At 47.1% G+C, this 25,597-nt stretch overlaps 1 protein-coding gene and 1 long non-coding RNA gene across 6 annotated transcripts in view; one reads left to right on the forward strand and one right to left on the reverse strand.

The window, feature by feature from the left end:
* STRBP (spermatid perinuclear RNA binding protein) overlaps positions 1 to 20,895 on the reverse strand; it is a 120,074-nt gene extending 99,179 nt beyond the window's left edge. For 3 of the 5 annotated variants that reach the window (XM_082208886.1, XM_082208885.1, XM_082208888.1), the window contains exon 1: positions 20,790 to 20,894. The gene's annotated coding sequence lies outside the window, so the exon portion shown is untranslated. Of the gene's footprint in view, positions 1 to 20,789 lie in introns of all 5 variants that reach the window. The other 2 variants (XM_082208889.1, XM_082208887.1) reach the window with 2 other exon arrangements.
* A 1,002-nt stretch (positions 20,896 to 21,897) lies between these two features.
* LOC309524423 lies at positions 21,898 to 24,961 on the forward strand. Its single transcript, XR_014215909.1, has 2 exons — positions 21,898 to 22,881; positions 23,198 to 24,961. It is a non-coding gene; the product is annotated as an uncharacterized lncRNA (long non-coding RNA).
* Positions 24,962 to 25,597: the final 636 nt, after the last annotated feature.

A 25,597-nucleotide genomic window follows, 5' to 3' on the forward strand; every position in this document is an offset into this window, starting at 1 on the left:
TAGTGAAATAAAGGAACTTTTCCACGATATTCTAATTTTTTGAGTTTCACCTGTATAAGCAAGCACCTAACAACAGTCTTGTTCGAATGCCTGCTACCTCCTCACATCCCATCTTAAGACCGTCACCTGATGCAGGTTCCATGTGGTCACTACCAGTCAATCTTTTTTGTCAGCTGTAGCAGGAAACATTTGTCCCCCAGCTTCCTAAGTTAGTTAACTGCACAGATCCTGAGAGCTATGACATCACAGGTGTTCCGGGGGCTCCCAAACAGGCAGCTGCAATCTGTGGCAACACCATTACTCTGACGAGGCCAGAAGGACTGACCCGAGAATAACCTCTGTCCATCACCGATGCGCACCAAGGACTCAAGAGACTACTTTAAGCACAGCGTGAGTGAGTGCCCAGATTCTCCCACGCCCACTGTGCAGAAGCCAATGCCAATAATTAACAATCCATGATAGTTCCGTTTGGCAGAAAGGAATCACCAGCAGCAAAGCTTCGCGACATAGCCCTCATTTGCAGCTGCCAATAAAACAGAGCGGAGAAAGCAGCTGTAAGATGGTTGTTTGGCTGATCCAGCCTCCTCAGACAACCTATAAATTCAAGGCTCGTTACGGACTGCTTATCTCAATGCAATTTTATTGTAGTCACATATACAGGTTTTTAATGGGGCCATTCAGTGAGGTTAATAGCAATTTTTGAGAACTCAAAGCACACTACATGTCTTTTCCACAATGCTTACAACAATCCTGTGAAGTAGGGAAGCATTATATCCCCCCCCCCCCCAGAACAGGGAGTTTTTCCAAGGCTACCTTGCAGATTTAATAGCAGAGGTAAGATTCTTATTTATTTATTTAATAGGTGAATATGCTTTTTCGGTGGCGCTGTGGGTTAAACCACAGAGCCTAGGGCTTGCCAATCAGAAGATCGGCGGTTCGAATCCCTGCAACGGGGTGAGCTCCCGTTGCTCGGTCCCTGCTCCTGCCAACCTCGCAGTTCGAAAGCACGTCAAGTGCAAGTAGATAAATAGGTACCACTCCGGCGGGAAGGTAAACGGTGTTTCCGTGCGCTGCTCTGGTTCGCCAGAAGCGGCTTAGTCATGCTGGCCACATGACCCGGAAAGCTGTACGCCGGCTCCCTCGGCCAGTAAAGCGAGACGAGCGCCACAACCCCAGAGTTGGTCACGACTGGACCTAATGGTCAGGGGTCCCTTTACCTTTATGCTTTTTCCAACTCTCTGGAGTGGCCGGCATAAAAATTAAACCACACCCAAGGAAGGAGAGAAAAGTGGAAAGCAAGAATCACAACATCAAGGCAGCAATGTCAACTTTAAAATAGCCACAGAACACCTATTATTTGACAGTTCCTGGTTCTGAAGCTGCCCCTTGAACCCTACCTAAGCACAAAAGATTGCCAACATCAGATCTGCAGATACGGCTGGAGTGCAGAATTCTCAGGAAACAGAAGTGAAAAGAGGGGGGGGGGTCGGGAACATCAAAATGTGTGGCAGAAAAGCCTTGGAATTCCTCATCCAGGTAGACAGGCAGGGCTAAGCCTAAGCCTTTTTTCTGCTCGAGTCAAAGAAGAAGATGGTGCCACTCCTATTCATTTCAGAAACAGAAGCTGACTGGACTACCAGTTTAATGTTACTTTGAGAGGATGCTATAACTCCCCAAGGAGAAATGAGGTGACAGCGCTTGGAACTTGTCAGTTTAGAGAAAGGTGGGTAAGAGGTGCCACGAAGGAAGCGTGAAATGATGCATGGAACGTGGATAGAGAAGGTTTTCTTCCTCTTGTGTAACACTAGAACTCGTGGACATGGAAGGAACCTGAATGTTGGAGGATTCAGGGCAGACAAAAGAAAGTACAGTGGTACCTCTGGTTGCGAATGGGATCCGTTCCAGAGGCCCATTCGCAACATGAGCAGAACACAACCTGTGTCTGCGGGTCGCGATTTGCTGCTTCTGCGCATGACGTCATTTTGAGCGTCTGCACATGTGCGAGCGGCGAAACCCGGAAGTAACACTTTCCGGTACTTCCGGGTCGCCGCGGGACGCAACCTGAAAACGCTCAACCTGAAGGAAACATAACATGAGGTATGACTGTACTTCTTCATGCAGCACACAATGGCTACCGGCCACGGTGGCTGCGCTCTGTCTCCACAGCCAGAGGAGGTAAAGCTTCTGAACCACAGTGACTGGAAGCCAAAGGACAGAGAGTGGCCCTTGAGCTCAGGCCCATTGGAGGCATCTAGTTGGCCACTGTGAGAACAGCATGCTGGACTACAAAGGCCACTGTCCCGATTCAACAGATTCTTCTTATGCTCAACACTGGTAACCAGGACAGTATCGTCCGCAGTACCCAAGTACACAATATACAGAGCTGTATCTCCAACACTTTGCTATTGCTCTGCACCCCCAGCATCTACTGCCGGGCAACATCAGTTTTTCAACACTGTAATTTGTCACCAGCTAAACATCGGGTGGCGCTGTGGGTTAAACCACAGAGCCTAGGACTTGCTGATCAGAAGGTTGGCGGTTCGAATCCCCGCGACGTGGTGAGCTCCCGTTGCTCGGTCCCTGCTCCTGCCAACCTAGCAGTTCAAAAGCACATCAAAGTGCAAGTAGATAAATAGGTACCCCTGTGGCGGGAAGGTAAACGGCGTTTCCGTGCGCTGCTCTGGTTCGCCAGAAGCGGCTTAGTCCTGCTGGCCACATGACCCGGAAGCTGTACGCCGGCTCCCTTGGCCAGTAAAGCGAGATGAGCGCCGCAACCCCAGAGTCGGTCACGACTGGACCTAATGGTCAGGGGCCCCTTTACCTTTAAACATCGCAATAGTGATAAATCACGATGTCTCAAATAAGGAGCAGGAAGGAAATAAGTTGAAGAGAAGCCGCCAAGATATATCACTACAGCCCTACAGTATTGGCCCCACTCCTGGGGAACACCAAGGGAGAGGAGATCACAAGGCTGGGCAGACATGACACCGCACACACAAACAAGGTGTCCTGGACCACATAAAAGACTGCCCCTTGCCCAGGCGAGGCACAAGGTCGAAGCTGCCTCCACCAGTACCTGGTGTGCAGAGGCAAGAGCACGGAGCCCCGGCCCCAGGCCAAGAGACTCCAGGTTGAAGCTACTGTCACTTCCATCATCACCTGTGCCCAGTACGAGGAGATAGGAGGAATGAGCACCGGCCCCGGCCCCACAGGGCACCAGGGTGAAGCTGCTATCGCTTCGCTGCCAGTGCCCGGTGCGAGGAGGGAGGGAGGAGCACCGGTCCTACAAGGCGCTGGGGTGAAGCCACCACCAGCACCCTGTACAGGGAGCAAGGACGCAGCCCACCTGCTTGGCCAGAGAAGGTGCCGGCTGGCTGGCAAGCCTCATTTGCAATGTACCACCAGGTGAAAAATCAGGTAATTGCCATCGCGATCTGGCCTTCCAACTGGTCCTGGATGATGTATTGATACATCACCCAGGCCTACTGCTGCCTGAGGCAGCTTTTCCTCCACCTGACAATAGGGCTTGTTTCACTGTCGAGACTTGTTGCTCAGGAGGGCTGTTGCTTTAGGCCTTGCCTGAGAGCTTCCTAGAACAGTATTTCCCAACCTGTGGGTTGCAAAGCCTCCGGCAAGTGGCTTAAGTAGGCCCAAAATAACTACTGTTTACAACCCTTACAACTTTTTGATTTGTGATTTGATTTGTGGCTTATTATATTGCTAAGTTGGCATTTGCAACTGAATGTTAGCAAGGTGTCTTAACATTCCCATACACAAAACTGTGAATGATTTTGTAAGTAAAGTACTATAAATACTTCAACCAATTCCACATATATTGGGAATTTTTGCTTCAAGTAATGATAGAAGCTAACTTACTGGTAAAATCAAGTTGTCAAAGACCTAAGATCCAAATTCATGTTAAATCAATGGGTCACCATACTGAGTAAGTTTGTATGTGTGAGTCGCCATACCAAAAAGGTTGGGGACCATTTTCCCAGAGGTACCTAGGAGGCCACTATTGAAAAACGTGTTCTCCTAGATGAACCATCGGCTCTTCTTAAGTCTTTAAGAAAAGGCAGGAGAAATTGCCAGATCTGTCCTCTTATCAGTAGTTCTTGTTCATGGTAGCCAAGACTTTAAGTTGCATTTTTAGAGGCAGGATACTTCTAAATGTTAGGTACCGGAAACAAACTTTCATGGTCAAGCTGTGTATTATTAATTATTATTATTATTATTATTATTAAGAAACACTGGCTGGCCATTGTTGGCTGCTAGTGGAGTAGATAACCTGTGGCCCCACAGGCACTGACAGATCGCAATCCCTGACCATTGGTTATGTTGGCTGAGGCTGCTGCAAGTTGGAAACCTGACAACATTTGGATGGACATGAGAGTCTCAGCCCTGGACCACATGGTCTGATCCAAAAAGGATGTTCTTGTGTTCCTAACAAGTACAGTGGTACCTCAGGTTAAGTACTTAATTCGTTCCAGAGGTCCATTCTTAACCTGAAACTGTTCTTAACCTGAAGCACCACTTTAGCTAATGAGGCCTCCCGCTGCTGCTGCTCTGCCGGAGCACAATTTCTGTTCTCATCCTGAAGCAAAGTTCTTAACCTGAAGCACTATTTCTGGGTTAGCGGAGTCTGTAACCTGAAGCGTATGTAACCTGAAGCGTATGTAACACGAGGTACCATTGTACTCAATAAATGACCTCATAAAGCCCTTTAGGTGAAAACCAGCCCTAAGCTCTCTTAAATGATATTTAGAAATCACACAAACAGTAGTGAAACCTCACAATGGAAAAACAAACTTTATAGTTAGGGGTGTCATGTGTTTTCTTCCATCCATCCCCCTCCAAAAAAAAAAATTACACAATTTAATATAAATGTTTCTTCCGCACAAAATGACACATTGGAGAGAAAAGCCACTGTAATGAGCAGCCCTGAGCCTTCCTGACATATAAACCTCAAAACGGATGAATTAGTGCCTAGTAAAACAGCATATAATTTACATTTTGTTATGTCAATCACTGGAAGCAACCAAAGGCTCTTTATGACTAAGCAAGCCAAAACCACAACATGCAAGAACGGCTCTAAATCATCCCCCACACACACAGAGAGAGAGAGAGCAGTCTACAAGCAGGAGGAAGGGAATCTCCCCAAAGGAACGAGAGGGTCCTGAAGTGATCTCCCTCCCTAGGAATTCCACGCCGGCAGCGCAGGCCCATTATTTTTCCTGACAAGTCACTAAAGATGAACATACCACAAACAGCCATAAATTAACGAACTGGTTGTACCACAATTTCCAGCTTATGAGCACAAGCAATTAAATACAACTGGGCAACACGGCAGCTTGATGGTTTTGGCAACTCCCAGCTCTGCCCAATACACTGCTGGAATAAGGATAGGAATTCCGGCTTGACCAAGAACATCAACAGAAGCCAAAACGCCAGTACCACTGCCAAGAGCCACACTCCTCACAAGACTTGGTGTAAGGACTTGACCCCAGGCTGATGTGAATGGACAGGGAATGCGTTTCTGCTGGTAGTTTACCACTTCTTTGCTGTTGGCTATGATCCTGAGGACACACGGTTTGCCTGAGAGTAGGAGGAGCACAGGCAAAGCAAAGACTAGTATATCCATGGGATGGAGAGACTCTCTTATAAGGAAAGGTTGAAGCATTTGGGACTCTTTCGTGAATACGTAGCAACATTATAGAAGCTTATAAAACTATGCATGGCATCCAGAAAGTGCGCAGAGAAATGTTTTACTCCCTCTCTCATAACACTGGAACTTACGCACATCCAAGGAAGGTGAATGTTGGAAGAGTTAGGACGGATAAAATGAAATATTTATTCACACAGCACATAGTTAAACTATGGAACTCCTTCCCACAAGAAGCAGTGGTGGCCATCAACCTTAGGTAAAGGTAAAGGGACCCCTGAACATTAGGTCCAGTCGAAGACGACTCTGGGGTTGCGGTGCTCATCTCGCTTTACTGGCCGAGGGAGCCGGCGTACAGCTTCCGGGTCATGTGGCCAGCAGGACTAAGCCGCTTCTGGCGAACCAGAGCAGTGCGCGGAAATGGTGTTTACCTTCCTGCCAGAGTGGTACCTATTTATCTACTTGCACTTTGACGTGCTTTTGAACTGCTAGGTTGGCAGGAGCAGGGACTGAGCAACGGGAGCTCACCCTGTCACGGGGATTCGAACCGCCGACCTTCTGATCAGTAAGTCCTAGGCTCTGTGGTTTAACCCACAGCGCCACCCGCGTCCCGGCCATCAACCTAGATTGCTTTAAAAGAGGGTTGTACAAATTCAGAGAGGGCTATTGGTGGCTACTAGCCATGACGGCTATGCTCTGCCTCCATCGTTGGGGGGCAGCCATGCTTTTGAACACCAGATGCTGGAAACCACAAGAATCCTAATTGTGCTTGAATCCTATTTACTGGTTTCCCCTTGGACTTCTGGTTGGCCCTTCTGAGAAAAGATGCTGGACCACTGGGGTCTTGGGCCTGATCCAACTTGCAGCCTCCTGGCCAGAAACAGTTAGCTAGAGTGCCCTTTTCTAATGTCACCACCCTCCTAAACGCAAGGAGGGATTGGAGGCCCAATATGCTTTCTTCCCGGCATGGGGAGGAGGAGGAGGAGGAGGAACAGCAGTCGACATCTCCCTGCCCCCTGCAAAAAAAGTGGCAGCATGAGCCATACAGAAGCAAAGTCCATTCCAGTCAAAGGAGGTGGGAGAAGCAAAGGAGAAGAAAGGGCTGACTGCCTGGGGGCGGGGAGGCAAGGCAGGCTTGGAGATTTCATTTAGGCACCACCCCATTTGTTTTGGAAGTTTTACTGTGCTTCATTTTAAATCAAGTTTGCCATGTGCTTCTACTACAGGTGAGGTAGTGTATAAATGTTTTAAAGTTTTAATAAAAAGGAAGCATACATGTGTGAACACACATTGCAGTAAACTGGCAGCATTAGAAATTTGCTAGGTGCATTTTGCACCTGGCTATCAGCCACTTGCAACCAAATGAAGATGCCTGGATGCCAGGATAGTGCCCAATGTCTCCACTATCCGGAGGTGCATGCCTGGGGATCCTTGGATCTTGTCTGTTTCCACACATTAACAACACATCCTGTAGACTTCTATCCATGGTATTTTATCTGCACAATCAAAACAAATTTCAGGAACCAAAAATTCCTATCGGATAATACGACTTCCAAACCATTTGGCCCCAAAATAGCAACTAGGCCTTCCATTTTGGTGACTGTAACCCTGGTTTATGGAGCCATTTGGCACCTGGGTTATGTATCTGAGTTTCTAATATTGTTTCCATGACTTAAAAGCCATTTCATATTCCTAAGCATCTATATAACCCCGTAATAATAAACACAACAACACTTAACACTTACTTTAGGGGTGGGTAACCTCCAGCCACCTCCAGCCTCCCCATTTAGCCTGCAAGGATGTTTTCCTTAGGTTGTAACCACCTGACATCAGGTGTGACACAGGTAGAGATGGGGCTACAGAAAGCATGACTGAACTCCCTGCACATCAACTGATGCACAGAGAGTTCAATTCTGCGTAAGCAGTACTCACTCCCTACTTTGTCAGTTGGGTGGCACAAACCACCTGGGGTCATTATTATGAGTGGCAGGTGGGTGGTCCGACCTTGCTGTCAAAGTTGGCCTACAAAGGGCAAGACGCAGGTCTGGCCCACTGGGCTGAAAGGGAACCCCATTCCTGAGTGACACAGTGAGCTAGTGTGGCACAGTGGCAAGGAGTCCAAGGTACAAATTTCCCCAGTTCAAACTTCATCTCTGCTATTAATTCAACAGGTGGCCTTAGGCAAGTCACTCTCTCCCCCCAGCCTCAGCCCTCCCATTTGCAATATAAGGAGGGACAGTAATAATACCGGTTTACTTTACACAGTTGCTGCAAGTATTATGATTAGGTAGTGCATATGAAATGCTCTGAAAATATGAAAGTGTCAGGCAAGTATCATTTAGCAAATGACATTTAGAATGTTTAAAGCACTTTACTGAATTGAAGTAACTCTTACAACAGCCCTCTAAGGTAGACCAGTATTGTTATTCTGAACACTACAAGGGAGAAATGAAGAGGGAGAAGTAGGAGAATGTGCTTTAGCTTAAGGTGTCTTAGGGATTTCACAGAAGAAGAGAAATTTGCACCAGGGCCATGCTAACCTGCTAGATTCCCATCCAGTAGCAGAATAGGTGGGATATACTTTAATATGACATGGACCCTCAAAATTTGTCAGGTTAGTGCAAAACAATCACTGAAGAACAGAATCCGAAGGCAATAATATATAACCTTATGGGAGCAAAATGGTTGCCTCTGCAGTGTGGGAGTAAAGGGACCCCAGGAATGCTGCTTGAGTCAGAACTATGGGGCATGAACCCTGAATCTTCTTCCAAGTCTCTCAAGAGCTTCTGTGTGTGAAATGAATTCAGGAGAAATTCAGTGGAGGTGGTCTTGGTTACTGGGTAGTCCAGTGGTACCTCGGGTTACGTACGCTTCAGGTTACATGCACTTCAGGTTACAGACTCCGCTAACCCAGAAATAGTGCTTCAGGTTAAGAACTTTGCTTCAGGATGAGAACAGAAATCATGCTCCAGCGGCGCGGCGGCAGCAGGAGGCAACATTAGCTAAAGTGGTGCTTCAGGTTAAGAACAGTTTCAGGTTAAGTACGGATCTCCGGAACGAATTAAGTACTTAACCGGAGGTATACCACTGTATATTTATTTGGGGGAAATAATTTAAGCCGGCTGACTAGAGTTTATTTGGGGGTGATGGATGGGGGCAATTGTAGGGGAATTGATTTGGACATTCATTGCAGCAAATCAACTGAAAAGTGGGAGTACAGTGGTACCTCTGGTTACGAACTTGATTCGTTCCAGAGGTCCGTTCTTAACCTGATACTGTTCTTAACCTGAAATACCACTTTAGCTAATGGGGCCTCCTGCCGCTGTGCCATTTCTGTTCTCATCCTGGGGCAAAATTCTTAACCCAAGGTACTACTTCCGGGTTAGCAGAGTATGTAACCCGAGGTGTTTGTAACTTAAGACACCACTGTAATCTGAAGAGGGGTGCAAATTAGCATAATTTACCTGGGGTGATCTCGGTGTGACATTTTGTTGGCTTGCCTTCTGTGGCATTTAAAGTCAACATCTGCATCTATACAAATAAATCAGCATTTTTGCAAATGTGGACCCAAATCTTTAAAGTACATATTAACATCACTGAGCTACCCATTATACTGGTTCCTTTCCAAATATTAACCAGCCTATGAAGGCAAGAGCATGGGGAGACAACAGTCAGGTCAGTTGGCCTTCTAATCTTCTCTTTGCAAGAACCCTTGCAGAGGCAGCTCAAGATTCAGACAGCTTGGGAGGGGCGGGGGGGGGGAAGATGTCTGCAGGAAAAGTGCGCTGCCCATAAGCCTTGCTAAGTACCTTACCAGATGCCCTGCTAAGGCTCAACAGCATCTCAGGTGACTTTTCCTCTGGCCTAAGGAACAGAGTTTGGTAGCAAAGGTTGGCCGGAGCTCTTATTCTCTCTGCATCCCCTTTCTTTCTTTCTTTCTTTCTTTCTTTCTTTCTTTCTCTCTCTCTCTCCCTCCCTCCTTCCTCTCCACCACCTCCAGAAAGCCAACTCTCCAAAGCACAGTTGGTTCTACAGCTGTGTGGAAAAAATGTGTGGGTGCTTTTTTAAAGCATTATTTCTATAAAAAGAATTTAAGTTTTCAAATCTTGCCTAAGGCAACAGGCACACTCACCAAAAATAAAGGTAGAAAAGGGGGAAGAAAGCAACAGCAACGCCCACCTGGTTAATTTTTTCTTTAAAGTCTAATGATCCGTTATTATTTTTAGTGAGAAAGGAAAGGGAAGGCTTCTACGTACCCAGTGAAGGGCATATTGAGAAGGGTACAAAGGGCCAAGAATCAAGTGGAAATGTTTAAACCACATCATTTTTATTACGGAGCGGGGGAATGAGGCACTGTTTCCATTAAAAGATGCAAAGCTCTCCAAAATGCAACCGTGGTTCAGACCACTCAGTGGTAGTATTTTAAGCAAGTGTAAACCCACACCCACCTCTTTGCCTGTCAGCATTTCAGGCATTTAAATGCCCTTATCTGAGCATCCAGGAAGGTCTTTATTTAGCCTCCTCACCAGCAGGGAGAGGCTCTATAGACACTAAGCCAGTAGGACACCCAGTGGTTCCAGTGGTGCTGCGGGGAGGGGCGCAAAGGAGGGAAACCAACTATGGCATATGGGTAGCAATACAGCAGGTTTTAAACCTTTGGGGTCCATGGGTTCCTTGACCAACTACATGCTTTCTGGGGCACCCCTGTGGGGCTCAGGAACCCCACCCCACCCCTTGCTCACAGAGCTGGCAGCCTCTCGCCCTTTTTCAAACACCCTCTCCTCTCCCCTCTCCTTGGGAGTCCTCCGGGCAACTGCTGCTGCTGTCTAGGTCTCTGAGCTGCCCCCTCCCGACCCCAAAGAGAGGCACCATTCACTGGAGGGCTGCTGCAACAAACAGCCACACAAGCCTTTGGGAGGCAGAGAGGCAAGAGGGCATCAGAGGAGGGAGGGAGGGAAAGAAAGAGGGACAGAGGCCAGGGTTGCCCACGGCACCCCTGACCATCATTCAAGGCACCCCAGGGGGCCACGACACACTGGTTGAAAAGCACCTTTCTTTCAAGCTGAACTTTTTGTGTAGTCCTGCCATGTCACCCTGACCAGCAACATTTTGTTCACAGGATGGTACCGGTAACTTGTGAGCCCATCTTAGGAAATGGTTTCCAACTTCTAGAAACAAACTTGGAAACAGCAAGAAGCATTTAGGCGTCACCTTGCACAGGAAAGGAACATGAGTGTCAAGATTTCTTAACACTGAGTGTCCGGGTACCTCAAAAGTTTTTGCTGCCCAGACCATGAGTCATCCTCCCTGGAAACAAAGCAGCGGGGAGTTTTGCAGCCTGCTAATGTCATTTGTAAGACACAAACCTGAACCCCGGACTCATTAATCCCACCCTATGAGTAGAAACATTTCTCCTCCTTGCTCAAATACTGCTACGCCAAGAACCCATCTGCAGACCTCACCTGGAGTACTGTGTCCAGTTCTGGGCACCACAATTCAAGAAGGACACTGACAAACTGGAACGTGTCCAGAGGAGGGCAACCAAAATGGTCAAAGGCCTGGAAACGATGCCTTATGAGGAACGGCTAAGGGAGCTGGGCATGTTTAGCCTGGAGAAGAGGAGGTTAAGGGGTGATATGATAGCCATGTTCAAATATATAAAAGGATGTCACATAGAGGAGGGAGAAAGGTTGTTTTCTGCTGCTCCAGAGAAGTGGACACGGAGCAATGGATCCAAACTACAAGAAAGAAGATTCCACCGAAACATTAGGAAGAACTTCCTGACAGTAAGAGCTGTTCGACAGTGGAATTTGCTGCCAAGGAGTGTGGTGGAGTCTCCTGCTTTGGAGGTCTTTAAGCAGAGGCTTGACAACCATATGTCAGGAGTGCTCTGATGGTGTTTCCTGCTTGGCAGGGGGTTGGACTCGATGGCCCTTGTGGTCTCTTCCAACTCTATGATTCTATGATTCTAAGTCATGGTCTTGCATGTGAAGAAATCACAAGGGTCAGATAAGCCAAGAGGTCTTTAAGCAGAGGCTTGACAACCATATGCCAGGAGTGCTCTGATGGTGTTTGCTGCTTGGCAGGGGGTTGGACTCGATGGCCCTGGTGGTCTATTCCAACTCTATGATTCTATGATTCTAAGAAGCTATTGTTATATAATGGAACTGTTTACATGGTGCCTTAAAGAGCAGCACAAGCAAAACTAGAGGTTCCTGCCCCATAGACCTTACAATATGAATATACCGTATATATCAACAAAGAGGTCTAGCAAAAAAAGAGGAGGAAAGGAAAAGAGCTAGAAGAAACAGAGATGTGCTGATAAATTGGCTTTGGGCAAACTGAGGTCAGGATTGGGCACAGACCAGAGGGGCACAGAATCAACAACAATGAATCTCCTTTAGAATGAAAGCGGGCCAAAGTAGAATGTATAATGTGTTTAGATGCACAGTGACGTGGTACATCATCAGGCTTCTCTCACACCTGAGTCCCAATTCTTAAGCGTCGGCTGGTACTGTAAAAGACCACCACCAACTGACTGCACAGTGGTTCATTAAAAAAACACAGGGGTCTTGGGTGTGTTTTTTTTTAAAGAAAATAGAGATACAGAGCAGAAGGTGACATTTAAATGCACAGTCAAGGCCAATTCCATATTTCAACACCTGGCTGGCAAGAAAACCTTTCACATCCCTGAGAGTGGCCAGCCCTTCACACCAGGTGAGTGTGCAGAATGACATTCCCATTAGATGTTCAGCAAAGGAGTGAAAGAGGCCCCACATCTGCTTCTAAAGGAGAATGAAAGTGCAATATGACGACTGTTAGGATCACGAGCACACTGAGCATGAAGTGCTGCTGTCTTGCTTGAACCTTTGGCACTGGAACTGCAAGTCAAGATAGTCATAACAACCTCAGTATTGCCCCCAGTTGCTGGGGGAACACAAGTGGGACATAACAAATATTTTACTCACTTATATTTGCTTTCCACCTGCCATAGAACCCAAGGCAGTGGTGGTTCCAAAACTAGTCACTCATCCAGGCATTGATCAGAATCAGATCTGCCTCATGTGTCTTTGGACCTTGGATCTCATACCCTGGTAACAGGCTTCTTATAGACATGTGGTTGGTCACTGTGAGAGACAGGATACTGGACCAGATGAGACTTTGGTTTATCCAGAAAGGCTCTCCTTATGAACAACCCTTTAGTTCCAATACTCTACAACAGGCTTCTTCAACCTCGGCCCTCCAGATGTTTTTGGCCTACAAATCCCACAATCCCTAGCTAGCAGGACTAGTGGTCAGGGATGCTGGGAATTGTAGTCTCAAAACATCTGGAGGGCCGAGGTTGAGGAAGCCTGCTCTACATTAAAAAATCCAACTGCAGTAATAACATATTGTCCTGTTTACCCCTGACCACATTTCTCTGCTTCTATTTTTAGACTATCGACCCCTTGAGAGAGCCAGTGTGGTGTAGTGGTTAAGAGCGGTGGACTCGTAATCTGGGGAACCGGGTTCGCTTCCCCGCTCTTCCACATGCAGCTGCTGGGTGACCTTGGGCCAGTCACACTTCTGTGAAGTCTCTCAGCCCCACTCACCTCACAGAGGGTTTGTTGTGGGGGAGGAAGGGAAAGGAGAACGTTAGCCGCTTTGAGACTCCTTAGGGCAGTGATAAAGCGGGATATCAAATCCAAACTACTCCTCCTCCTCCTCCTCTTCTTCTTCTTCTTCTTCTTCTGGCAAGGGCTTATCAAACCTGTAGGAAGCTACCTTGTACCAAGAATCAGATCATCAGTCCACCTAGCTTAGAAAAGTCTATACTAGCCTTCCTCAACCTGGGGCCCTCCAGAACAGGTTAGTCTACAACTCCCATCATCCCTAGCTATTGGTTATGATGGCTGAGGCTGATAGGAATTGTAGTCCAAAACTTCAAGAGGGCACCTGGCTATTTCCCAGCCTCACAAGGAGTTATCAGGGATTAAACTTGGAACTTTTTTGCATGCAAAGCAAAGCTACAGCCCTTCCACATGAAGTCCCATATACATAGGTTATGCCATATAAATACATGAAATAAGCACTATAATGTGGATGCCTGCTCTCATTATTCTTCAAGCCAATACAGCCATCTCTCCCCCCCCCCGCCAGCTATAGAATAAAGTTCAGAGAGAACAAGCATCCTGCTTACAAATATTTGTTTTGTTAGAAAGAAGAAGAAGAAAATGCTTGGCAAAGCCCCTCCAGGAGCAGTGATGTGGGAGGGTGGATACGCCCACCCTGAAGATTGGCTGCTTAAGAGGACCATCAGCTGTATAAGGTAAAGGTAAAGGGACCCCTGACCATTAGGTCCAGTTGTGGCCGACTCTGGGGTTGCAGTGCTCATCTCGCTTTATTGGCCGAGGGAGCCGGCGTACAGCTTCTGGGTCATGTGGCCAGCATGACTAAGCCGCTTCTGGTGAACCAGAGCAGCGCCCGGAAATGCTGTTTACCTTCCTGCCAGAGCGCTACCTATTTATCTACTTGCACTTGGACGTGGTTTCAAACTGCTAGGTGGGCAGGAGCAGGGGCCGAGCAACGGTGGTTCTCAGAGCTCCAGCCGTGACTATACAACATTTGTATCTCACCTTTCAAGAAAAAGTTTATTGGGGGGGGGGTTCTTTTAGACAGACAGCAATTAAACCGACCTTCATTTAAGTTTGTCACAACTTGTGTTGCTATATAGTCACATCACATTCCAGTCAATGGATCAAGGAAGGTCTAAGCTCTGTTCGCCTCTACATAGTTCCATCCTTATTTCAGACGTCGTGATATATTGAAATGTTTAGCTGGTGATATACAGTGGACGCTCGGGTTGCGAACGTGATCCATGCGGGATGCACGTTCGCAACCCACATCTGCGCATGCGCGGGTTGCAATTTGGCGCTTCTGCGCATGTGCAACCACCAAAACCCGGAAGTAACCTGTTCTGGTACTTCTGGGTTTTGTAATCCAAAAAAAAATGCAACTTGAAGCGGCTGTAACCCAAGATATGGCTGTATTGTGAGGTTGAAAACCAGATATCATCCGGCCCTAATTATGGCCCATTCCTGAGCTTCTGAGGAAATGTGACCATCCACTGTTAAGAGACAGAAACTAGCAACTATTATCATGGAACTGTATATTTCAAAGGGACCCCAAGGGTCATCTAGTCCAACCTCCTGCAATGCATGACAGATGCTTTTAAAACTACAGTGGCAGACTAGATGGACATTCCTACTTGCAGGCAGTTATTAGCTGAAGACAAACACCACTGCTGTAGAGAAAGGTGGAGGGGTTATGCCAATGAAAATGGGCGAAAAGAAGCAAGGACTTCCAATGGCAGTGGCAGAGGCTCTGGAGGGACTTGACCCCTTTGACTGGGCGCAAAAATCATCAGGTACCCAGAGCAAGTAACATTTGACCTGTTAGCCAGACCTTCACTCTCTAGTCAGAAGAGAATGAGGCACATTTTAATGCCGGCCAGTGAGCAATTCTGTGCAACTTGCAAAATCTACATCAACAGAAGCCATTTCAGTCAAAGATACCAGAGCTGCTACCTTGTACGCAAGGATCAACTGCAGTGAGGCAGATGCTATCGACAGCCATCAAACACCATCCCATATCCATCTCTTATCCTTTCATGCTGGCAAAAAGCCAGGAGGTCCCAATGCTGACAGTAGCCCTTGTGAGGACACACATAGGAACTGGATATCTCACTGCATGGAAAAAGGCCCCGTGGTGTTATTGCTGGAATATTATTATTTTTCCCTTTAAAAAGGAACATGGGATCCATTTAGAAAGCCTTTGCATATCTTTTCTTTTTTAAAAAAAGAATACAATTCCAAGGTGAAGGCTGTTCTATCCAAATCACGCAGCTTCACCCATTCTCATTGACATCTCTCCCTTTGTATCCAGCAGGTCCCCAAACCAAAAAACTCCATCTTGTCCTTTGCATCCCTCTTAAAGAGACATGACTCCTACCTTGATAGTCACCAGGTGGTGTGAGCAGCCATTTCTACAGCACCACAAATTTCTAAAGATACACACACACACGCAACAGCAACACCACCCCCCAAAAAAATCCTGATTGCATTGCCTCCTTTTAAGCTCTTGGCAATTGCTCTCATTTCGCAGGAGGAAACATTTTTTAAAAATCAATTTCCAAACCAGATATTTTTTCTCAGTTTGTTCCATTGCACTCAGCCCTGCCAATCTCCCAAACGCTAATCAGAAAACATGCCTGAAAACTCTGTGGAAGGCCACTGCAGCGCACACAGATCTCAGATCTTGACAGAACAGTTCAATGTTCAAATCCAAAGTTCAATGCCTCTTAGCTGAACTCACTCCAAGTCCTGTTGTGACGATAAGATGGGAGAACAGCCCACACACATATGCACAACACTATGTATATCACTCTGTGCTCCATGCTGGAGAAAGCATATGCAGGGATAGCCAGGATGGTACCCTCCAGATGTTCTGAACTAGAACTCCCAACTAACATGGATTAAGCTACAAAATGATGGGACTTGCAGTTCAGAACAGCTGTGGCCGGGCACCATGCTGGCTACACTACGCAATCTAAGTAATAATGACTATTCCATCCAAATCCACTCCTAAAGCACACTGAATGCCCTTCAGCTGTCCCCTCTTGCTAACGATATAATCCTAAGCACACCTACTTGAATGCAAATGCTGTTACAAACAGTGACACTTACTTCCCAGTAAAAATGGTTGTTTGCCCCTTGCTCGTTTTGTTGGGTATGCTTATAATGTACACTTAGGGGTTAATTTTGAGCGGGACTTTCCCCTGGAACCTATTTTCCTCGGCCCACCCCAGGCCTGAGGAATACGTGATGAAATTCAGTGTGTCTGCTCTGCATGCAGAATGTCTCAGATTCAATCCCTGAAGTCTCTGTATGAGGCTGTTTCCTGTCTGAAACTCTGGAGTATAACCAATACTGAGCTAGATGGATCAAGGTGGAGTCTAAGGTGACAACCCTGTATTCCTATACACACAAAGTACATTTTCCTCCTAAGTGAATGACCTCAAACCCATCTAGACTTCTGAGATTATGGGGCAGTGCTTCCAGGTCAGAGGGGGCAATTTCAAGGCAGGTTTCAGAAATTTCCAAATGTTTTAAAGAATGAAATAATTAGGTTTTGGAAAATTAAGCAAGCACCAGGGGATTGGTATTTTTTTTATTTATATATATTTTATATAACACAGATAAAGACTTACAGAAAGGATAGTATTTTAAAGAACCTTTTCAAAATGAATGAAATTTAATTATTATTAATGAAATTAATAGTTTTCATCTATTGAAGAAAACAAACGTAAATTGTCTTCTCTGGAGTAGCAGTAATGTGTGTTAATTTAAAAGAGAAGTTACCATATTGTTGATATCTAACAAGATAATGAACATTTTTTAAAAAAACAAACAAATAGGTTTGTTGGGAATGAGATTTAGTAGCAACAGAACATCTGCATTTGTGGTGGTCTTGCCCCAACATTTAAGTATTTTGCTATCCAGAGGATTGTCACATGGTGGGATCAAAAACAGTGCCTATAGATACCAATTGTTCAAGAATACCCAAAATATATTGAGTCATGATTTCTTGCTGACGGACAGCCCCTAACTTGGTTATAGCACAGAACTGTAAACATCCCAAAATTCCATTGAACCAAGATTGAGCAAATAAGATGTGGCAGTCAGCACAACTGAAAATGCAATCCTTGCGCTAGCAGTCCTGCACACACCTTTGCACCAGCCATTCGTGGCCTAGAATGTTTTGCAAAGCTTCACTACTGGGTTAGCCAGAGGACATTTTTACATACCAACTGACAACTGACATAAGCTTACTAGACATCAGGCCATGTAATGATAAAACTACAGCATTAACAAATTTCACTGACCCGGATAGTCACTAACAAAGATATTAACAGAATCAGAAACACTAGAGCAGGGATAGGCAACCTAGGGGCCAGATCCAGCCCAATCGCCTTCTAAATTTGGCCCACGGACGGTCCGGGAATCAGCGTGGTTTTACATGAGTAGAATGTGTGCTTTTATTTCAAACGCGTCTCTGGGTTATTTGCGGGGCATAAAGGTAAAGGTAAAGGTACCCCTGCCCGAACGGGCCAGTCTTGACAGACTCTGGGGTTTGTGCGCCCATCTCACATCTATAGGCCGGGGGCCAGCGCTGTCCGGAGACACTTCCGGGTCACGTGGCCAGCGTGACAAAGCTGCATCTGGCGAGCCAGCGCAGCACACGGAATGCATTAATTTTTTTGTTCAAGGCCGGTCCCCCCACATGGTCTGAGGGACGGTGGACCAGCCCCCTGCTGAAAAAGGTTATCATGGTCACCAGTTAGATGGCAAATGTAAATGGAGTTTTGGTTTTGCGGGCAGGTGAGAGCCAGTGGAGGGAGGGGAGCGACAGCAGGCAGAAATGCTGCACATCAGGAGGTTAGTAGAAAAATTCATGTGCTTTCTGTTCTATTTAAACATACCATCTTCTACAGATGTTGCTCCTCCTCCCTTTCCACATTCCTCCCCAACATCAAATCTGGGGTTTAATCATTAATAATCAGGAGACAGTAAGTTCAGAGAGAGAGAGAGAGAGAGAATAAGGGCAAGGGGGAAGAGAAGCAAAAGCAAAGCAAAGCATGAACATTTGCAATTAAGAACTGCATACAGAACTGGTGCTCAGGCAGAGCACGGAGTGTTCAGAAGCCACCAGGAAGTGCAGTTGCTTCATTTTTGGAAAAATCAGGTCAGCCTGAGAGACAATCTGATGCGCCATGCCAGCTGCACGAAGGCTGAATTTCGATGGCTACGGATAAGAGAGGAAGCAAGGTCAAGCAAAGGAATACGCCTGCTTAAACATTAAGCGTGCACACACTCATTCTTGCTCTCTTTAAAATTAAAACTCCTCAAAAAACCAAGCACCTGAGGAAAATCAGGGCCCCATCTCTCATTTGTTATTACCGCTGGTAATAACAGTATGGCACATTCATCGCCACACTAAAGGAAAGCACATCTAACCCCAGTTGTGTACAAGGAATTGGACAGTTCACTTTCACCACAGCTGACAGCTGTCAATACTTCACAAAGTCAGCACCAACCCCATCTCTTGTCCCCACAAACAGCCTGGAACAGACATTAAGACAACCATTCTAGCAGTGAATTGTCCTACAATACTCTTTCAAGCCATGGGATTCTCCTTAGCAGACAATGTCCACACCACAAGCAGAACAGACAATAAGACAATAGCCAAAACGTTTTTTACAGAACCCCCCCCAAAAAAAAACAGAAGCAATATAGGAATGACTAGAAGTTATAATGCTGGATGTAAACTTGCAAGTCATACTGGAATCTTCCTCATGCTGGATGCTGGGAACCCGGGTTAAGAAAAATAAATAAGAGAAACACACAGTAGTTATCTTCAAGTTTGTGTCCAAACGAAAAAAGAATGAAAAAGCAGAAAACCTGATATGCTTCTATCACTCTTACAGGACATTGGTTCTGAGGAAGAGTCCTGTGTTACTTACAAAGTTTACACACATCATCACGCCAGTGAAACTCATTCAGAATCCATCCCCAGTTCCACATTCACAATAGCTTAAAATGATTACATGATATTAAAAGGAAGCAAGATTCAAAGATTATTAGCATCCGCACTTGAGCTGTAAACATGGGTTCAAAAGACAGGTGGGGAATCCAGCCTTTTACTACCCTCACTGTAAATCCAACAAGGTGGGGTTAAGCAGTAAACAATCTATTACTTGTGTACAGTGGGCTTCCTGTCTTTCTCATGGCACAATATGAATCAGAGAACCCAAGAGCAACCAATTCCATCCAAAACACTGGTTGGTATATCCCAAAATTGCTGCCCAGTGGCTCTTACCTTCCTCACATCCCTGTTGCCCCTGAGCTTCACACTCACCCTCCCATCAGCAGACCTTCGCTAGATACCTGGAAGTCTCCACCCAGTTCTGCATTATCTCAGGGTGCACCCCCAGCACCCTATTCCCCAAAGCCACCACTGCCAGCCTTGCTCTTACCCGCCCAGTCGAATCTCTCTCCTTTTCTGCACCCAAACTGCACCAGGTACCCCTTAATCTGTGGAGCACCCCCAGCTCTCTCACACTAGTGTCCTCTAGTCTAGCTTATATGGCCAGCTGTCCAACACTCAGTGGCCCCTTCAAAGTCTGAAACTTAAGCTTCCCTACCTGACATCCATGGGCGCTGATTACAGTACTCCCTTCTCTACAACACTTCACCCAGTGCTTCACAACCCAGCGGGGCAACCCACTGCAAAAACACCACCCTCGGCAGGACTTATTCCTGCTATTGCTCCAAGGGGGCACCCAGGAACCCGCAGACCCGCTCCCACCTCGCAGCCGCGCTAAACCCCGACCAGACCCCGTCATAGCTGTCAGCGTTTCCCTTTTTTTAAGGGACATTCCCTTATTCCGAATAGGATTCCTCGGAAGAAAAGGGAAAAGTTGACAGCTATGGACCCCGTGCACGCAGATACCACCTCCTCCTAAGATCCAACCCGCACCCCCCAGTGCTTGTTCTTGACCCCCGAGCCCCTTTATTGCGGCTGTAGCTGCTCCTCTTCCAGCCTCCACAACTCCCCTTCTCCCACCACACCTTGCTGTCCCACGCACCATTATGACCCTGCCACAGCAGCAGCCTCTCTTTCCACGGACCCCTGCCATCACCATCAAGGGGGAGCCCCCTCCCACTGCTTCGCACAGCAGGATCCTATGCAAATTTACTTGGAAGCGAACCCGCACGGCGTCCAGTGTGTGGGGGGGGGGGCGCACTCGGTAGCAAGGGTGCATGTGTCAGGATCGGAGATTCGGAGCTCTCAGCGGAGACGCCTGTGCTGCCGGGGCCATATGGCCCTCCGTCCCCAGCTGCACCCTCTCGACGCCCCCCTCCCCAGCCCCCCGAAGGATGGAGCCCCATTTTCCCCTCGATTTCCACTGCACCGCCCCTTTTCCATCTTGCACGTTGCACCCCCCCTCCCGCCGCCTCCAGACCCTTTGCATGCTCCGCGCTGCATCCCCCCACCACGTTATCCCCAGGGTGGGGGGGGTCCTTACCCGCCTCCACACAGTCCCCCCGGCCCGGCTCGGTCCGGCTCTTGCAAGCTCCGCAGCAGGCAGCGTTCGGGGGCTCCAGGGCCACGTGACAGCGCCCAGCGCCCCCATAGGCTGGGCCCGGACCAGGGCTGCCGGGCAACGGTGAGCCCGCCCTCTTTCCCACCCTCCCTCTTTCCCTGCACCTGAGAGAGGACGAGTGCGCGAGGCAGAGCCGCCTTACGCCGGTAGCGCAGCCCGCCACGCAAGTGGCGTAGCGCGGCGTTCCCCGAGTCCCTGCGCAACAGCGGCACGGCCAACGGAATTGGCGTAAGATGCCCGCCGATGTTTTTTTTCTACCTGTGACGTCGCTCCCCCCTCCAGGCCCCGTTACGCACATTACGCACCCCGGCTCTTCTATCTCCCGTTCCGCGCAAAGTGCGTAAGTCTCCCCTTTCGGCGTCCCAGTTGCTGTACCTGAGGGGTTAGCGCGTGCGCAGAGCTGAGCAAAATGCGTAATGCTTCGGCTTAGGATACGGAGCGCCTCCTCCTCCCCCCCTCGGGGGCTTAACCAGAAAGGGGCGGGGCTTATGGTCTTTTAAAAATATAGAGGGGGGGTGATTAAGGTGCGGTTGGGTAAAAAGGTAAAGCAAAAAAGGCGTCAGGCAGGTGCGGAAAGAAGAGGCTTTGGGGGGGGGAGAGGAGGGCCCGGAGGGAGGCGGGTGAGGTAAAAAGTGGAGGAGAAAGATAGCAGGATGGAATGTAAATATAAAACTGCGTATAATTAGGGACGAAGGTTGAGGTTAAAAAAAAAGAAAGGCGTGAGAGAGCCAAAAGATGCTGCTGAGGGAGAAGCGACTGGAGCGGGGAGGGAAGCTGAGGTAAAAAGCCAAAGGGAGGAATGGAGTTGGGCGAAGGTCGGCGTGAGGGGAAAGGCAGGCTGAGGTAAAGAAGCGCGAAAAGTGTGGAGGCGGGAGGCGTCGCGTGAGGCCGGAGAGGCGGGAAGAAGGCGAGGCGAGGTCAGCCTTTAGCGAGGGGAGGGTGAAGTGGGAAAGGAGCAGCACGCGGCGATGAGGATGGGGGGGGGGGTTAGAAATAAGGGGGAGCGAGAAAGTGGGTATAAGCGTCGGGGGGCGAGCCGAGGGGGTTTCAAGGAGGCGGCGAGGCGGCGTCTGGCTGCTGGAGTGGCAAAGAGCGGAGGCGGGAAGGGGAGGCTGCCGCCCCTGGAGCTGGGACACGGTCTGAGAGAGAAAAGTGGGGAGGGGGTTTCATATTCGTTTCAACTATAACGTGGAAATATACAAGATACCCGCACGGCATTGTCAGACGGAAAGCGGCACACCCTCAGGTGCTCTCATTGAGACATACACTGCCCAGGGGCCATGAAGAAACGGCCCTGAATAAGACTGCTTCCTATGTTCATAGCTGCCAACTTTCAGATTTGAAAATAAGGGACCAGCAGCCTCGAAAATAAGGGACCAGAAGCCTCACCTGTCCCCGGGACAGTCTGCAGGATATCTAACAATCCAGGATAGCAGCAGGAAACGGCGCTGGAATAAGGGAATTTCCCGCCAAAAAAAGGGAAGGTTGACAGCTCTTCCTATGTTCTCCAGCTCCTTGAGCACCTGCATGCTAATATACATTTCCTGAATACTTGGTTCATATGCTGATAAAGTCCTCCTTTTATATTGGGGATGTGATTAGGGACTAAAATGTCAAACTCTGGTCGCAAGGGAGAAACATGGAAGGCACGCTTAGCAAATCCACACCGTGATCAACTCCTGTCTGTCAACTTTTCCCTTTTTTAAAGGGAAATTCCCTTATTCAGAATAGGATTCATCACAAGTAAAGGGGAAAGTTGACAGCTATGGAGACCAATGTCCCCACTGTGGAAGGACGTGTGGCTCCATAATTGGCCTCCACAGTCACGGACTCATTGTTAAAACAGTGTTTATGGAAGACAATCTTACTCGGCTGCGAGTGATTGCCAAAGAAGCAGAATAGCTTAGCAATCCAATTCAAAGTGAAAAAATAATGCCAATGGCTAATAAACAAGCCCTGTGGTCTGTAGATAATAGAATCCTAAGTATGCCTCATTGTAAAATAGAGTACAGTGGTGCCTCGCAAGACGAAAAGAATCCGGTCTGAGAATCTCTTCGTCTAGCAGTTTTTTCGTCTTGCGAAGCAAGCCCATTGACGGATTAGTGGATTAGCGCTATTAGTGCTATTAGCGGCTTTTAGCGGATAAGCGGCTTAGCAGCTTAGAAAAGGGGGGGGGGGAACCCCGCAGGAACTTGCAAGACATTTTCGTCTTGCGAAGCAAGCCCATAGGAAATTCGTTTTGCGAAGCATCTCCAAAACGGAAAACCGTTTCGTCTTGCGGGTTTTCCGTCTTGCGAGGCATTCGTCTTGCGGGGCACCACTGTAACTAGCCCACCTTCTAAGCTGTTTATGGGTGACACCAAACTTTACTGAGGTTTGCAGAATGAAGCCATATTCTGTCCCAGGCAGGTGAAGTGGCAGAGGGGAGAGACAGGCACATTGCTTGATAGCAGCCCTAGGGTAAGAGTTAAAATGTACAGACAGGTTGCTAAAAGAAGCCGGTTGCTTTAAGGGGCTGGGCTTTGAGGACCAGCATAATTAATCCCTTAACCCCATCTATGATGCTGTTATCAACCACCTGCCCAAGAGTTTCAAAGAGGATTAACAAACACCTTTCAAGACTTGCTTTGTGAACAACTCTGGGGGTTTTTGTCTCTGACAGCTGCTTATTTTCTGTTCCATACCTCATCTCCCTACTCATGTGTAGGCCTCTGCTCATAAACAGGCTGCAGCTGCTACTGTTAGCTGAGCAAGTGCTCCAGAGCTTGCAGTCTTCTGGGCAACCATTGTTTGGACAGATGCTTTTAAAATGCAGCCTCTCTGGGGCAGGGCTATTGTTCCCTCAATGGTTCACCTGAGGCACCCTCTTTCCTACTCACCCACCCATCATAGACCTATTCCTGTGACCTCAGCACTCCTGGGTCAAGCCAGAAGCATACATCTAAAAACTTAGTTTTCTTTCAACAGTATTCTGTTATACTTTTCTGTGCATCCTGACAGATGCCATTCAGAATAGAGCTGCATAAATTAATGTACCTAAGATAGCCATGCCCATCATTTTCTACTCTGAGTAGGAGTAGTAGTGCAAGTATAAACTATTACCATACAGAGAGGTGAAGTAGGTTGCCTGTCGGACGAGAATGACAAAACTTCTGAACCCTGACTTTCCATTTCCCTAGAGTGGCAATACCTTCTTTGGTATTTATAACTACAGTAATATGATGAAACAGTAACAGGAAGAGAGAGGCAGATAAACACTGGATCACATGTGTTAAGACAGGACAGAACTGATGCTACAGAGGTCTGCAGCCACCAAATTCCTTTAGAAATGATGTATTCAAAAGTTTTAAAATCAGGACAGTTTCCTGCACCTGTAATTCATATGTGAAACTCTCACAGACTGAATTATTTCCTTTCAGGAAAGGTGTATTAACCAAAGTGCTGGTGCTAGGAGTTTCCCAGGTTCACAGCCTGGCACCTCCATGTGGAACTGAGGAAGTCCCCTATTTGAAAACATGGAGAGCCACTGCAGTATGCTTCATGGTTGAGATCCCAGCTTGCCCTGTTTGAAATATATTATAGGAAGTGGGGAGATATGATCCTACCTAAAAGCTGAGACTTTTGACCAAATGATTATTACACCAAAGATACTACCCCTTAGTCATCACTGCCTCAGTCACCATGAGTACTACTTGCACTAACTGCACATCAAATGTGCCTGGGAGTGCATGCCCCCCCCAAAAAAAACCTCTTGAGAATTGCTTACTAAGAATTAGGCAACAAGATTGAGATCAGTTGTGCAATTGGTCACTAATCTGCTTGCCAGAGGCAAAAAGCAAATGCTTTTGAGAGGGAAGCCAGGAGACAAACTACCCCCCCCCACACACACACACTTCCAGCAAACTACACACATTGTCACAGTTAAAGTTGTATGCTCTGACCATAGGCTTCCTTTGTGCATACTGGTTGCCTGGCAGAAGAAGAGGACAAGCAGAGTAGGATCCAGACTAATTATTTACAAAGCTAATTAAGATAAATGTTTTAAAATGTATTTTTTAAAGTTTTGAAAAATACATTGAATTTTGCATAGCTCACTGTCGACATCTAGTGTCACATTTGTATGTTGCACTTTATAACACATTTAAAATATTTTATTTGCAGCTGTATAGCTGAGTCCATAGAATGGCTCCTGAGCTGTCCATTCTTGAGCATAGCATAAAATGGGGTTTTCTTGCCTTATTTTCACAAGATGAACCTTTGGTATGAATTTTTGTTTGCAATGGTTTGACCCCTTTCCGTTTTAACAGTACAAATTCTACAAACACCTTCCATATTGCCTCCTACATATGTCCCGTCTTACCTTAATGGCACGTGTTAATTTATCGTTAATAGCTACAGGTGAAACTCGAAAAGTTAGAATATAATGGCAAAGTTCCTTAATTTCACTAATTCAACATAAAAGGTGAAACTAATATATGAGATAGACTCGTGACATGCAAAGCAAGATATGTCAAGCCTTGATTTATCATTGTGATGATCATGGTGTACAGCTGATGAAAACCCCCAATTAACAATCTTAGAAAATTAGAATATTAAATGAAATCAGCAAAACAAGGATTGCAAATCGAGCAAGATTGGACCTCTGAGAAGTAGAAGCACATCTCGCTTTGCATGTCATGAGTCGATCTCATATATTAGTTTCACCTTTCAAGTTGAATTACTGAAATAAA

This window comes from Podarcis vaucheri, assembly GCF_965113315.1.
Source record: "Podarcis vaucheri genome assembly, chromosome: Z".
NCBI classification, from domain to species: Eukaryota; Metazoa; Chordata; class Lepidosauria; order Squamata; family Lacertidae; genus Podarcis; species Podarcis vaucheri.